General features: G+C 46.9%; 1 long non-coding RNA gene across 1 annotated transcript in view; it reads left to right on the forward strand.

Moving 5' to 3' along the window:
- The window catches only part of LOC109281544 (uncharacterized), a 96,913-nt gene that overhangs the window by 1,552 nt on the left and 81,360 nt on the right, over positions 1–14,001 (forward strand). Inside the window, exon 3 of the long non-coding RNA XR_002088216.2 lies at positions 12,102–12,223. This is a non-coding gene — a long non-coding RNA (uncharacterized LOC109281544). The remainder of the gene's footprint in view (positions 1–12,101; positions 12,224–14,001) is intronic.

Consider the following 14,001-nt stretch of genomic DNA (forward strand, 5'->3'; position numbering starts at 1 on the left):
CGGTCCAGTGAGCAAATGCACTTGACTCGATTAACTCCCTGCCTCGCTCGGCCGCTTCTTTCAGCCTCAAAGCCTTTGCGGCCGGCGCTGGCTGCGCCGCTCCGGGGAGGCGGGCGGGCCCCGGCCCCCGGGTTTTGTGTCGAGTTTGTCTTTCTCCACGCGAGCCGCTTTCCCCGAAAAGTTGTAGCAAATGGTTAATTTGATTATTCCCACTATAGGCCAACTGCTTCAGCAGCCTTCCCCCACGCGTCTGGCTTGGGCTGGGGGGGAAGGGGAGGGGGGAGAAACCATCTATAAGAAATAATCGAATCAAAATGAAGTGTGGAAAAACCCCTCCTGATTTCCAAGCGGCACAAATACAATTAGAGCCTGGTCGCCTTTGCCAAAAAAAAAAAAAAACAACAACAAAAAAGAGAGCCCTTTTGTTTCCACCCCAAACTCAAATCCCTCCAAGCTGCGCTGGGGCAGGGCTATTGACTGAGCCGGACAGGGGCATGTGTGAAGATTTCCCTCAGGGAAGGGACCAAGGTAAGGCCCCGTTTGAGCCCCACGCAGACAAGCAGGGGGCGGCGGGATGCTCAGGGGCTCTCAAGGATCTGAGTGAAACCGGGCTGCCCGCGCCACAGAAACTTCTCTGGCCTATTCTTCACTATTCATGGAGGAGAATCTTCCCCCCTCCGGCCCAGCCCTGAAAGTCAGCAAGAATGTTTGAGGACAGGCCAACAAAACGGCCAACAAAATGCCTTTGTCCTGAAGCAGCAATTCATGGCAAAACGCTTGTCAGGCCCCTAATGTCTCACTTCTCTGAAGCTGTTTTACCGCAGGCTAAACACAATAACACGGGGATGAATAAAATATTAAATACCAGGGAGGATTGCTCTTTGATTGCTTTATTTGGGGATAGACAACGGCAGAGCTAAGGCGTGGACTCGGGCCTGACATTTGGTGACAAGAGAAAAACACTTCCTGTCTCATTTGTTCCTGTCCTTTTACCTGCCTGGGGAGCCCAGCTCAGAAGCTGTGAGACTTATTAGAGCCACTCCCTGGCATATAAAGCAAGCAAGAGCAACGGGATTGGTGGACTTTAATACAAAGAAATCTTAGGTTGGTTTTCTCTGCCCCCAGATAGCACCCACCGTCTTCCAGCAGTCAACTTCCTGGATGCCCAAGTGTTCTTAACTTGTGTCTGCTAGAGGCAACATCTCTCTCTCTCTCTCTCTCTCTTTCCTGCTTAGAGAATAGGCAAAGAGCCTGATCCGTTTGAATAGAGTTTCTTTTCCCCTCTGATTTTGTACGTGTGAAGAAAGTACTGAGGGACAGCAAGGGGGGTCACACGGGGGATCCACCTTGATTTAGCTACTTCCCAATAGACCCCCAAGAGCCTGGTGGCTGGCACTAGGTCAGCCTTATTTATGTAGCTGTACCCAAGCAAGAGTCATCAGCCAGCCATCCCTAAGTGGAAGCAAGGAGTTTTGCATTTAGTTTCTGTACCATGTTAGGCTTCAAACCTTGCAAAAGGGACCACCTTTTTGATGGCTTTACCTTTTCCGGCGATTGTTTTTGGGTAGAGTTATCGTTGTCTTTCAGGCTTGTGTGCACACAGGGTGGAGGTGTGAGTTAATGCTTGCACTGCTTGCATTTGGGTGTTATGTCTGAGTGGTATCTGTGTTCTGAGACACAAATTCACAAGACCTGTGTATTTGTTGTATGTCTCTGTGCTGCATTTATGTGCCTGTGAGTGTTTTCTTTGTGTGCACATGATTGTTGTCATGTTTCCATGGGTTGTCATGTGCATGTGTATGGGAGAGTTCTCCCTGGATGCTCCAGCATGCTGTGCGTGTTATGGGGATGGCCTGTTGTGGCTGGCTTTTTGCAGGGGTAATTTCCTGGTGGAAAGCAGCAGAGTAAAGCTTGCCTCTGGCATACAGCAGGCTCCTTCCAGCAGGGGGATGTACACATGACTTTTTGCAGCAGTTCTGTTAACAGTGGTAACATCTGCTGGGTTGGAGGAGACAGGGCGTTTGAACAGACGCACAGATGTAAAAGTGACATCTGCCTGTGACAAAGGAGCAGGAATTAAATTAGGCAAGGAGGCCTTTCTGTCTGCAATAAAAATCCTAGCCCTGACTATGCAAGCAGTATGAGGAAGAGGATCTGAAAGAGAGTCAGAGAAATGCTCAGTGGGCAGCTGCTGCAGAGATTAGGGAAGCAGAGAAATCTGCTTTCTCTCCAAAAGTAGGGAGATGGTTGCTCAAAGCTTTCTGTTACTGTGGGTGAAATACAGCAGGAAGGTAAAGTACTGCAGGGATTTGCTGCAAGGGATTTGCTTCTGAGTTGCCAGAAAAGCCTTCCAGCATAATTATGTAACAATGCAGATAGTCAGTGTGCACCTTGCTTGGGACAAAGATTCACAGGCTAGAAATTTCTTTTTCTTTTTTTAAAATAAGTTTATGAAAGTTCATGAAAGAAACAAAAGCTTGTGATAACAGACAGTTAAAATTGCACATGTAAGCATTCAGAAGTCAAGGAATACCAAAGCTGCCCTTGCCCGTTCAACCCTATCCCTGTCCTTTGTGCACATGCATTATGATATAATCTTTAATTGTATGACAACCCACTATTTCTCAAAGAACACCATTTAATATCCAATAGCCTTCTCCTCCAGTATTTTCCAAGTACACAGTGAATCATTGATATTTATTGTGGATATTGTATGATGTGCAGTGAGAGTTCCTTAGTCTTTTTACTCATGTCCTTTTATCATTCACTGAGTATGTCATATTGACACATCTGTCATAGACACTGTCTCACACACTCAGCATCATACACAGTGGTAGATCTTACAAATGTACCTACAGTTGTGCAAAAATGTATGCTATATTCTGTATAAACTGGACACATCTGTGAAAGTAAAGACTGTATCAGAATGCACAGGTGACAGAGTTAGGGTTGTACATAACTGATGGCTTGCTCCACATCAGTAGGAACCTAGTGAACTTCTTTGAGACTGCTTTGACTTCTGTGGATTAGGCTTTGGTTACAGGATGGCATAGGTTAAACAGATTGTAACAGATCCCAAGCAGCAGTTTCCTGTCCCATTTTAAAGCAGTTAGAAGGTACTTTTGTTAATCTGCCTAATGTGACTCCTACTGAAAGAGGGAAGGAATCTGTATCCTATGTGTTTATTGTGACCCAGGGGTACCAGTTCCTATAATTTCCAAGATGAACAGGAACCCAATAAGATGGGGGAGAAGGCTGTAACAGGGTACATGAGTGAACTTGCAGAAAGAAGTTCAGTGAAGAAATAAGGAGGGAAAGGTGTGTTATTCCCGTAGCTCATGGATGCACTATTCAAAGGTAATGGAGGACTCCTTGCAAGGTACCCTTTCCAGTGGAGAGTCATTTTAGTCAAATGTATGCCTTCAGCAAGTGCATATGCAGGAAACTGGAGCTCAGGCACAGGCACAGATTAATGAATCGGCAAACAATGAAGACACAGGACTGCTGTTTTGCTTTTTTAATCTTTTTTTTTTTTTAAATAAAGAATTATGGCAGGCCACTAGGATTGCCCTTGTAGGCTGCTTGTGGCCTTGCAAGGGATACATGTTGTGCATCCCTGTTACGTTTTGACATACTTTGAAAGAAGGAACAACCAATGACAACCAATCACAGTTGGGAGCTCTAAATTCTGTAGGTTCCGATATAATAAGGTTCAGACATATTACTTCTAGTCCTTGCCCTTCACAAGGAAATAGATGGTTTAAAAGGCAATAGAGACTGTTAAAATAATTCTGTGATACAACAGCCTGTTAGCTCTGCTTCATGAGCCACCATCCTAAGCCGAGACCAGCAGCTTATATTTCAACAGACCAGAATAATGCTGCCAACTTCTGAGGCAGATTTTCATTATACTGATAATGGGCCTTGGTTAAAGAATGTCAGACCAAGAGATACTAATTTAAAAGGGTATTGGACTTTCTTCTGCAACCAAGGAACTGAATCCCCAAGCTTATTCAATCTTAACTAAAGGAACCCAGTCCTGATAACACTGGTTGAGGGTAGCTCCAGTTGTTCTCACAGTACCCATTGTTCTACTCTAACATGGTTGATACTGTTCAAGTTAGGGAAGAAGAAAGTGGCATCTTTAGCTGGTTTTAGCTTGATTGAATTTCTATGTGCACTCAGTTTTTGACTGATTGATTTATATTTTTAAAGTGTACATGCTAAAGAGTAACGATCTTTTTGCTCTAAATGCCCAGTTTGTAAAAGAGTGCAATAATCAGCATTTCCACTGAACTGCTGAAATGCCTTGACAACTACTTGTGCAGTCAAAATTAATTCCCAATTCCTAATTCCATTTTACTATAATTAACAAGCTCTTCCTTCAAGCTTCTACCCTGCTTCTTCTTAAATACTAATAAATAAAGGAAATCTTTGTACTGAATCCTAAAGGTTAACAAATCCAGATTCTAGGCAGGGCAGGATGGTACCTTATAGACTTCGTTCGAAGAGCCATAAGATTTCATAGTCTAGAACCTACTTCATCAAATGCTATTCATAGCTTACTTCATCTGATAAAGTAGGCTGGAGCCTACAAAAGCTTATGCCTTTCTGAATTAGTTAGTTTATAAGGTGCCACCCAGCCCTGCTTTCTGCCTAACTTCAGATGAACATGGTTAACTGCCTCTCTCTAAATCCAGATTCTGTTTTACTTCCCCAGGTATACTACCATGGTACCTTTCACATTGAAGGGCTCCAGCTTAAGGTCCTTCATTTATCACAAGTGAGGTTGTATTTTACTAGCAGTGACCTCAGGGATGGGAGATAGGCCTGTTGAGAAAAGTCCTAAATCTAATAAACCTTTCTATACTTTTTGGATCCCATAATCCCATAGGCTCAGCATAAACCAGAAGATAACTACATCTAGTTATATGGTCAAATTGGTGATGTCATTACATATTAAGTCTTGTTAAAGTTTGCTCTTACAGAAGAAGCGTGGGTGAAAGAAGATATGAACATTATGTGTTGTCTCCATAATTGTTTTAGGAAATTTGACAGCATTTATAATACCAGGGAGTATTCTAAACAGAAACTCTATAATGAAGAATAGACAAGAGAGAGCGGGATGACTAGATCACCTCTGGAGGTCCCTTCAAGCCCTACTTCCCTGTGATTTTGGAATAATACTGTTTTGTTTAATCCAAGGCAGGGGTGGGCAATTATTTGGGCCCATGGGCCACAAAGAGAGTTTTGGTGGACTGGTTCAGCTCCCCCTCTTCTCCTCCATCGTGCAACAACTCACTAAAACTCCCTATGTGGGATGGGGCCGTGGGTGGAGAGGATTGGTGCTTGGGAGCAGAATGGGTGAGTAAGGCCAGGATCATGGGGCAGGGTCACAGGGTGGTGACAGCATGGTGGGGGGGCAAAGCCATGATCCACTGCTTGCACCCCCCTGCAATGGCATGGGTTCTGCAAGCAGGGGTATGCAGGGAGTGGATTGCAGCTCTGCCCTGGGCCCAGCCCTGCATTGTCACCACCCCAAGATCCCAGCCCCAGCATCCTGCCTTCTCAGCTGCAGGCTCTGCCTATGCAACTCCTGGCTGGTCTCCACGGATACCCCAGAATCATGGGGTGGGGACAGGGCAGAGCCGCAATGCACTCCCTACCACCCAGCCACCTTCCACCCACTTGGCTGCCTGCAGATGGCTGCTCATTGTGCCAGGTGGGTGCAGTGGGTGTCCGAGCCCTGGTTCTGTGGGTGGGGACATGCAGGGCCAGGGTCTGGGGCAGAGGCACAATCTGCTTCCTGCATGCCCCTGCCCTGTGGGGAGAGGGTGGGGGAGTGTGTGCGTGTGAGGGGCCAGCTGCCTGGGCACTAGGTATCAGGAGTTGGCTGGGGGTGGGCAGGGGCAGGGGGTGCATGCAGCAGAGGTCGCCTGACTGATACAGTTGGCGGCTGCCCCTGCATTGCTCCACCTGGGGCCAAGCCCTGCCCACTCCTGTTCACAGCAGCCCACACTGTGCTCCCACCCATGCCTGCTTGCGTTGCGCTTCCGCCTGCACCTGTCAGCCCAGCCCCAGCCAGCACTCACAGTTTACCAATGGGGGCAGGGTGTTGCTTAGTTCCTCTTGCCTCCAGCAGCTCCTCCTCCTCCTGCTCCTACCACTGCTGTGCCTCTCCAGGCAGGGAGAAAGGTTTAGCCAGGTGGTTCCTGCCCCCACATGTGGGGCTCTGGTTCCAACTCCCAGCCACATTCCACCCATCTTCATCATAAGACATCAAGTGGGTAAGGTAACTAGTAAGGTAAAAGTGCTAGACTTTAGGAAAGCTGATTTCAATAATGAACTCATGCGATTAGTCAAGGACGCACTGCAGAGTAGGAGTTTTGAAGACATGGGAGCCCAGGAAGGGTGGCTGTGCCTTAAGGAAATGATCCTTTGGGCACAGAGGAAGACGATCCCGATGCAAGGAAAAAGAGGGAAAGGGGCCAGGAGGCTTCCTTGGCTGACCAGAGGAATGCAGAGCAGCCTACGGGCCAAAAGGGGGGCATATAAAAAGTGGAAACAGGGAGAGATTACCAAAGAGGAGTATACCTCCTCTGCTCGCACTTGTAGGGAGGCAGTTAGATGGGCCAAAGCTACCATGGAGCTGAGGATGGCATCCCAAGTAAAGGATAACAAAAAATTGTTTTTTAGATATATAGGGAGTAAAAGGAAGGCCCAGGGAGGAATAGGACCCCTACTAAATGGGCAGAAGCAATTGGTGACGGACAGGGGGGACAAGGCTGGACTCCTCAATGAGTTCTTTGCCTCATTGTTCCTAAGCGAGGGGCATGACAAGTCTCTCACTGGGATTGTAGAGAGGCAGCAGCAAGGCGCCAGACTGCCATGTGTAGACTCTGAGATGGTGCAGAGGCACTTGGAGGAACTGGATGCCTTTAAGTCGGCAGGCCCGGATGAGCTCCATCTGAGGGTACTGAAGGCACTGGCTGACGTCATTGCACAGCCACTGGCGGGAATATTTGAACACTCGTGGCGCACGGGCCAAGTCCCGGAGGAATGGAAAAGGGCCAATGTGGTCCCCATTTTCAAGAAGGGGAGGAAGGAGGACCCGGGCAACTATAGGCCAGTCAGTCTCACCTCCATCCTTGGTAAAATCTTTGAAAAAATTATCAAGGCTCACATTTGCAAGAGCCCAGCAGGACAAATTATGCTGAGGGGAAACCAGCACGGGTTTGTAGCAGGCAGATCAGACCTGACTAATCTAGTCTCTTTTTATAACCAGGTTACAAAACGCCTGGACGCAGGAGTAGGGGTGGATGTCATATACTTAGACTTCAGGAAGGCCTTCGATACGGTATCCCACCCCATACTGGTGAACAAGTTAAGAGGCTGTGACTTGGATGACTACACAGTCTGGTGGGTGACGAATTGGCTGGAGGGTCGCACCCAGAGAGTCATAGTGGATGGGTCGGTGTCGACCTGGAAGGGTGTGGGCAGTGGGGTCCCGCAGGGCTCGGTCCTTGGACCGATACTCTTTAATGTCTTCATCAGCGACTTGGACGAGGGAGTGAAGTGTACTCTGTCCAAGTTTGAGGATGACACAAAACTGTGGGGAGAAGTGGACACGCCAGAGGGCAGGGAACAGCTACAAGCAGACCTGGACAGGTTGGACAAATGGGCAGAAAACAACAGAATTCAGTTCAACAAGGAGAAATGCAAAGTGCTGCACCTAGGGAGGAAAAATGTCCAGCATACCTACTGCCTAGGGAATGACCTGCTGGGTGGCACGGAAGCGGAAAGGGATCTTGGAGTCCTAGTAGACTCCAAGATGAACATGAGTCAGCAGTGTGATGAAGCCATCAGAAAAGCTAATGGCACTTTATCGTGCATCAGCAGATGCATGACGAACAGATCCAAGGAGGTGATACTTCCCCTCTACCGGGCGCTGGTCAGACTGCAGTTGGAATACTGCGTGTAATTTTGGGTGCCATACTTCAAGAGGCATGTGGATAACCTGAAGAGGGTCCAGAGAAGGGCCACTCGTATGGTTAAGGGCTTGCAGGCCAAGCCCTACGAGGAAAGACTAGAGAACCTGGACCTTTTCAGCCTCCGCAAGAGAAGGTTGAGAGGTAACCTTGTGGCTGCCTATAAGTTCATCACAGGGGCACAGAAGGGAATTGGTAAGGTTTTATTCACCAAGGCGCCCCTGGGGGTTACAAGAAATAATGGCCACAAGCTAGCAGAGAGCAGATTTAGACTAGACATTAGGAAGAACTTCTTCACACTTCGAGTGGCCAGGGTCTGGAACGGGCTCCCAAGGGAGGTGGTGCTCTTCCCTACCCTGGGGGTGTTCAAGAGGAGGTTAGATAGGCATCTAGCTGGGGTCATCTAAACCTATGCAGGGGGTCGGACTCGATGATCTATTTAGGTTCCTTCCAACCCTAACATCTATGAATCTATGAATCTATGAAACCCACTTGGCCACGCTCAGGTGGCTGCTCATTGTGCTAGGTAGGAGGAGTGGGTGGAAAGCAGCTGGGAACTAGAGCTGTAGCCTTGCAGATCGGGGAAGGAGCTGCATGGCTGCAGTTCCCCGCCTCTTCCCCCCCCACCCCTGGGCCGCCTGCAGCTGTGCAGCAGGGGCAGGGGCAGGAGGAGGAGGCGTTGCTGGAAGGAGGGAAGCTGAGTAGCACCTGGGCAGCTGCAGCAGCACCAGGAGCAGCCTGCTAGAAGCTGTACACGCTGGCTCAGCCCCATTTGGAGCACTGTAGCGGCAGCTGCGGGCTGAATCCTGTCAATTGGCAAGCGCACCCATGAGCTGGATCCAATCAGTTGGTGGGCTGGATCCAGCCCACGGGCCATATTTTGCCTGCCCCTGATCTAAAGCAATTCCTTTTTCAGTGCTGAAAGAAAGCAACTCTTGATTCTTTACTATTCTCACTCAATACTTAATATTTTGCAGGACTAAGCCCTTAGCTATAACATCAGTAACACTACTTCTGTGCTGTAGCTTTTCCAAATCCTCTGTAATTTTGCTTTGTTTAAGCTGTAAAGATCCTGAATGCTTGTGCAGGTTTCCAGGTTAATAATCCCAGGTTTATATAAAGACATGGTTCAACATTGGCAGTCTTAAAGTTCTCTGTTCTATTAGGTTTCTTTCATAGCCTAAAACAGTACCTTTGTTTTAGTTCAGTCAAAATGAGTTTACAGTGTCTGATGAAAGACAAGTTATGAAAGGTCCATCCACTGCTAAAGGAATGCATGGAGAGTATCAAGATCTCTGTGGAGAATTCAGACACCAGCAGCTCAAAAGAGATCCATTATAGCAGGATGTAAAAAGAACAAGAACAGGAGCACTTAGTGAATTTTGGCGAGAGAGGAAAAACAGCCAAGGCAATGGAAAAGAAGTGCTATTTGCTGAGGATGATAGTAGACCTAACAGAGTTTGATCAAGTTACACAATTAGTGGAAGAATGAAAGGCAGTGTATTTAAGATATATGGGACCTGTTTATCATTTGCGTTTAGGCTCTTAGTATGGAAGGACCTTAGAGGGAACTTTAAGTATAAAAAATATCCTTTTCCATTATCAGAACAGTGTAAAAGGTTCTCATAACCAAAGAGAATAAGATACACAGCTTTTAGTTAAAAATTTTACATGATACCACCTTATTTAGAAGACTGTTAATATGGGTGTAGGGATGTGTTGTGGACATGGACTCAAAACTGGTTGGTGGGCAACTAAACTAAAATGATCACATTATAGAGACGTGGCTAGACAGGTGCTAACAGGAATCTGGGAGTTCAGTTTTGTAAAGAGGTTTATTAATGATCCTTCTGTATGAAGCTTTTCTTTCCTTTACCTATAGGCATTGTTTTAGTTGATAGAAATGTAAATAGCACATTGTTTGAATTTTCAGATTATGTTACCATGTACTGGGATGTGTTAAAAACTTATGGGAGGACAGAGATGTAATAATACAAAGACATCTATGAAACTAGGCATAATATAGGAGATAAACAAACTATATGTATGTGCGGTATGGATATAGTTGTATATAGTCCACCTAGACTAGGGGTGTCAAATGCCATGCTGGATCCAGATTGCAGGGTTCCTCGCAGGCCAGCTCTTCAGGGTAAATGGCAGTTTTGGTGGCACTGGCAGTCAGGCCAGCATTAGTGAGGCAAGTAGCTACAGGCCAAGTGGCCACAGGGGTGAGTGGGGTTTTCAGCACTGCATCCCTCAATCCCTGCCATGTTCAGTGGAGCTCCAGGACACTGGATTCTGCAGCTGTCCCACTAGCCACACTTGCCCACAGGCTGGATAGAGTGGCACCATGGGTCAGATCCAGCCCATGAGCTGTATGTTTGACATCCCTGATTTAGACAAACACACAGGAAGATTTGATCTGTGCCCTGCAGAACAGGTAGGACATGTCTGCATTATCTTTGTGCCCTGCCTAGGACTATTGCCCACCTGCTCCCACTTCCTGGAAGCAAGGCTTACAGCACCCTTGAGTAGGTAACCTGGTGCCCCTCTCAGGCTAGCTATCTTAGGGTGTGCTGCTTAGTGCATGGTGATGACTACTAAATGGGAGCAATGAAGCCTCTATTTAGGTATACACCAAGTACCAGTGAAGGGTAGGACATGCTTAACAGAAGTTCTCCCAGGCCCATAGTCTAATTTAAATTGTGACAGGCTAGCTGGCAGTGACTTAGCCCAGGGGTTTTGAGGGGGTAAAAGATGATTGGAGGACCCTTTCCTCACCAATCAGGCCCCAGAGACTCACTCTCCATGTCCCCTGATTGACTCCTTGGGTCACCTGGAGGGGGATAAAAGGGGCAGCGCAGCTGACTCAGAGGAGACTATCGAGGGACCACAAGGAAGGAGCTTCAAAGAGCTGTCAAAGAGCTTGGCCAGCGGGGTGGGAGCAGTTGCCCCAGAAGAACCTGAAGGAGTGGGACCTGCAGGCAGCAGTTGGACTCTCAGCAGCGCGGCGTGCGACCAGTAGGAGAGGCTCCCCACTGTGCTCCAGGATCCCCTATGAGAGGCTGCAGCCAGCTGGAGAGGCTCCCCCAGCTCCAGCAAGGATCTGAGCAGCGACCTGAGAGGTTCCCAGTCCTGCTTCTAGCTACTCCAATAAGAGGTCAGGAGGCTCACTGTAAGGCCAGGGCTCCTGGAAGGTCAAGACCCCTAGCCACTTACTAGAACAGCAGCACTGGTGGCTGTGTGGTAGAGTGTCTGCCTACCGTGTGGAAGATCTGAGTTTAAGTTTCAGTTGGGGTGTGTGAATAGGGAGAAATACTTGTTGTAGTGAAAAGGGGCTATTGTGTTTTCTCCCCCTCCAGGTACCTAGGCCCTATATTCCTTGTTATTTGACGTTTTGTATTTTGTGCCTTTTATATTTCACCAACCAGTATTGTTTGCTCTGCTGTTGGTGTTTTATATTTTGGTTAACCCTGTCTTTTGTCAACTGGATGAATATGTCTATGATTGTAAGTGTCTAACCGTTGTTGAATCCTGCCCCCTCAGGGCATTGTAGTGTCCTGTATACCCCCTGGTTTATACTGGTTATGTTCCCAGTACTGTTCTCTCATTAAAAGGTATATGGTTAAGTCCCCATTGGTGGTCTAGCTCTGCTCTATATGGGGAGGAGAGTCCCTACACCTCCTACAGCGCTAGTACACCTGCTTTGATCCCTTCAATTGGAGAGGGGGTACCTCTTGCAGTACCGCCCAGGTTACACCCCTGAGTAGGTAACCTGGTGCCCCCCTCAGGCTAGCTATCTTAGGGTGTGCTGCTTAGTGCCTGGTGATGGCTGCTAAATGGGAGCAATGGGAGCAAATACCTCTATTTAGGTATACACCAAGTACCGGTGAAGGGTAGGACATGCTTAACAGAGGTTCTCCCAGGCCCATAGTCTAATTTAAATCATTACAATATATTTCCATGTCATAAATTAAATGTCATGTTCTTCCTGAATCCAGTACTGTCTTTTGATTTTCAGGTTACCTTTTGCCATGTTATCTTGGTCTGGAGATAGTTATTACTACCTGGCATGGACCTCACCAGAGTCATCTCTGCTTTATCACTCCACAGGGCTAACCTTGAAAATATGTGCTATACCATGCTTCCGAGCAAGAAGTGACCTCTCAGAACACTGGACCTAGAGCCTTCAGGGAATTAAGGATTATCTTCTACAACTTTGAATCCACCCGGAGGTACACAGAGAGTCTATGTAATACTTTGAGTACATGTATCATGTACTCTGTGGCCCATCTCTCAAAGGCTCCAGATTTCTTCATTCTGCCTCAGCTAATGCTTTCATAGTCTTCAGTATTACCTTAGAAAGGAATAACTAGAGCTTATTGCAGTAACTCTTGAGTTCTAGAAGCAGCAGTGGCTCCTGTTGTGGCTCAGAGGTTATGAATCATTTTGGTGAAAACAGACCTCAGTAAAGGTGGCCTAGACACAGCTTCTGGGAATTGCTAAAGATGTACTTGCAGATTTCTCCCTAACCTTGGAACTTTTTCCAACTACTCAGTTGGTCTAATAAAAGATATCACATCTACTCAAAGAACCTTGCCTGCCTCTGTCCTTAGACCGGTACAGCTACAACCAAAAACCCGGTAACCTTGCATGAATCAGTCAGTTCATTTTCATTCAGATTTCTAATTTCATCAGTCATTGGGGAGACTAATCAGGCTGTATATATTAGGCTTTATGTAGAAAAGGGGCAGAATCAAGTATCACCAATACATTGATGGCACCACTGTCTAAAATGTTATGCAGTCTCCCTTAATGGCTTGTCATACTCACTGGGTCTAATCCAGTAGGGATTTTGTTGCTGATTTCAGCGGGAGCAGGAATGTGTGTATGGATGTGAATACTGAATGCTGGGGGTGTCTACATGTTGGGTACATTCCAAAATGATATTTCATTAGGAAAAAAACAAGATGAAGGATAGATATAAGGTAATGGGTAAGGGGCTCCTAACCCCTGTTACAGAAGAGACAGAAGCTGGATGCAGAGCTCTAATCCTGCTTGCAAAGAGGCAGATTGCAGGTGCAGGCCACAGAGGCAGGCTTTAAAGTAGTATGCTTGCTAATTAGTGAAATGGAAAACCCCTATACCTAGTTAAGAATCACAGGTCAGGTGACTGGAAGGGGTAGAGCATGGAGCCACATAAGCCTGAATGGGAGGGAATCTCAAACTGATTCAGAGCCTGGAGAGAGAAGGAGCTTTGTCAGGACAGTCTCACAGGAGAAGCAGCTCTTCAGGGTGAGTTTCATATAGGATTATAGGAAAGTAAGACTGGAAGGGATTTCACAAAGTCATCTAGCCCAGCCCCTTGCTCAAGGCAGGATTGTCTCTGACTAAACCTTCCCAAATAAGTGTCTGTCCAACCTGCTCCCAACAATTTCCAGGGATGGAAATTCCACAACTTTCCTAAGTAGCCTGTTCTAATGCTTGGCCACGCTCATAGTCAGAACGTTCCACGTAATCTCCAACCTAAATTTCCTTTGCTGTAGCTTGAGACATTGTCCCTACATCCACAGAGAAAAGTCCATCTTCACCCTCTCTATAATTGCCCTTCAGGTATTTGAAAACTGTCATTGACACCCCCCCACTAGTCTTCTCTTCTCTAGACTATATAACCCTCATTCTCTCAGCCTTTCCTTATAAATCTTTACTACCAGGACCCTAATAATTTGTTGCTTTTCACTGAACTCTTTCCAATCTGTCCACACCCTTCTTGAACTATGGGGCCCCAAACTGGACACAGTACTCCAGATAAAGCTTTACAGATGCTGAATAGAGCAGAACAATAATTTCCCTTGATTTGCAAGTGACACTCCTTTTAATACAACCCAGTATCCTGTTGGCTTTTTTGCAACAAGAACACACTGTTGGCTTGTGGCAGGCCAGTAGGGGATGCTCCTAAGTTGAGCCACCCACCTCACTGTGCCTGACCACTTTCCAGGCTCAGAGTGCCTCC

This window comes from Alligator mississippiensis, chromosome 2 (assembly GCF_030867095.1).
Source record: "Alligator mississippiensis isolate rAllMis1 chromosome 2, rAllMis1, whole genome shotgun sequence".
Lineage (NCBI taxonomy): Eukaryota > Metazoa > Chordata > Crocodylia > Alligatoridae > Alligator > Alligator mississippiensis.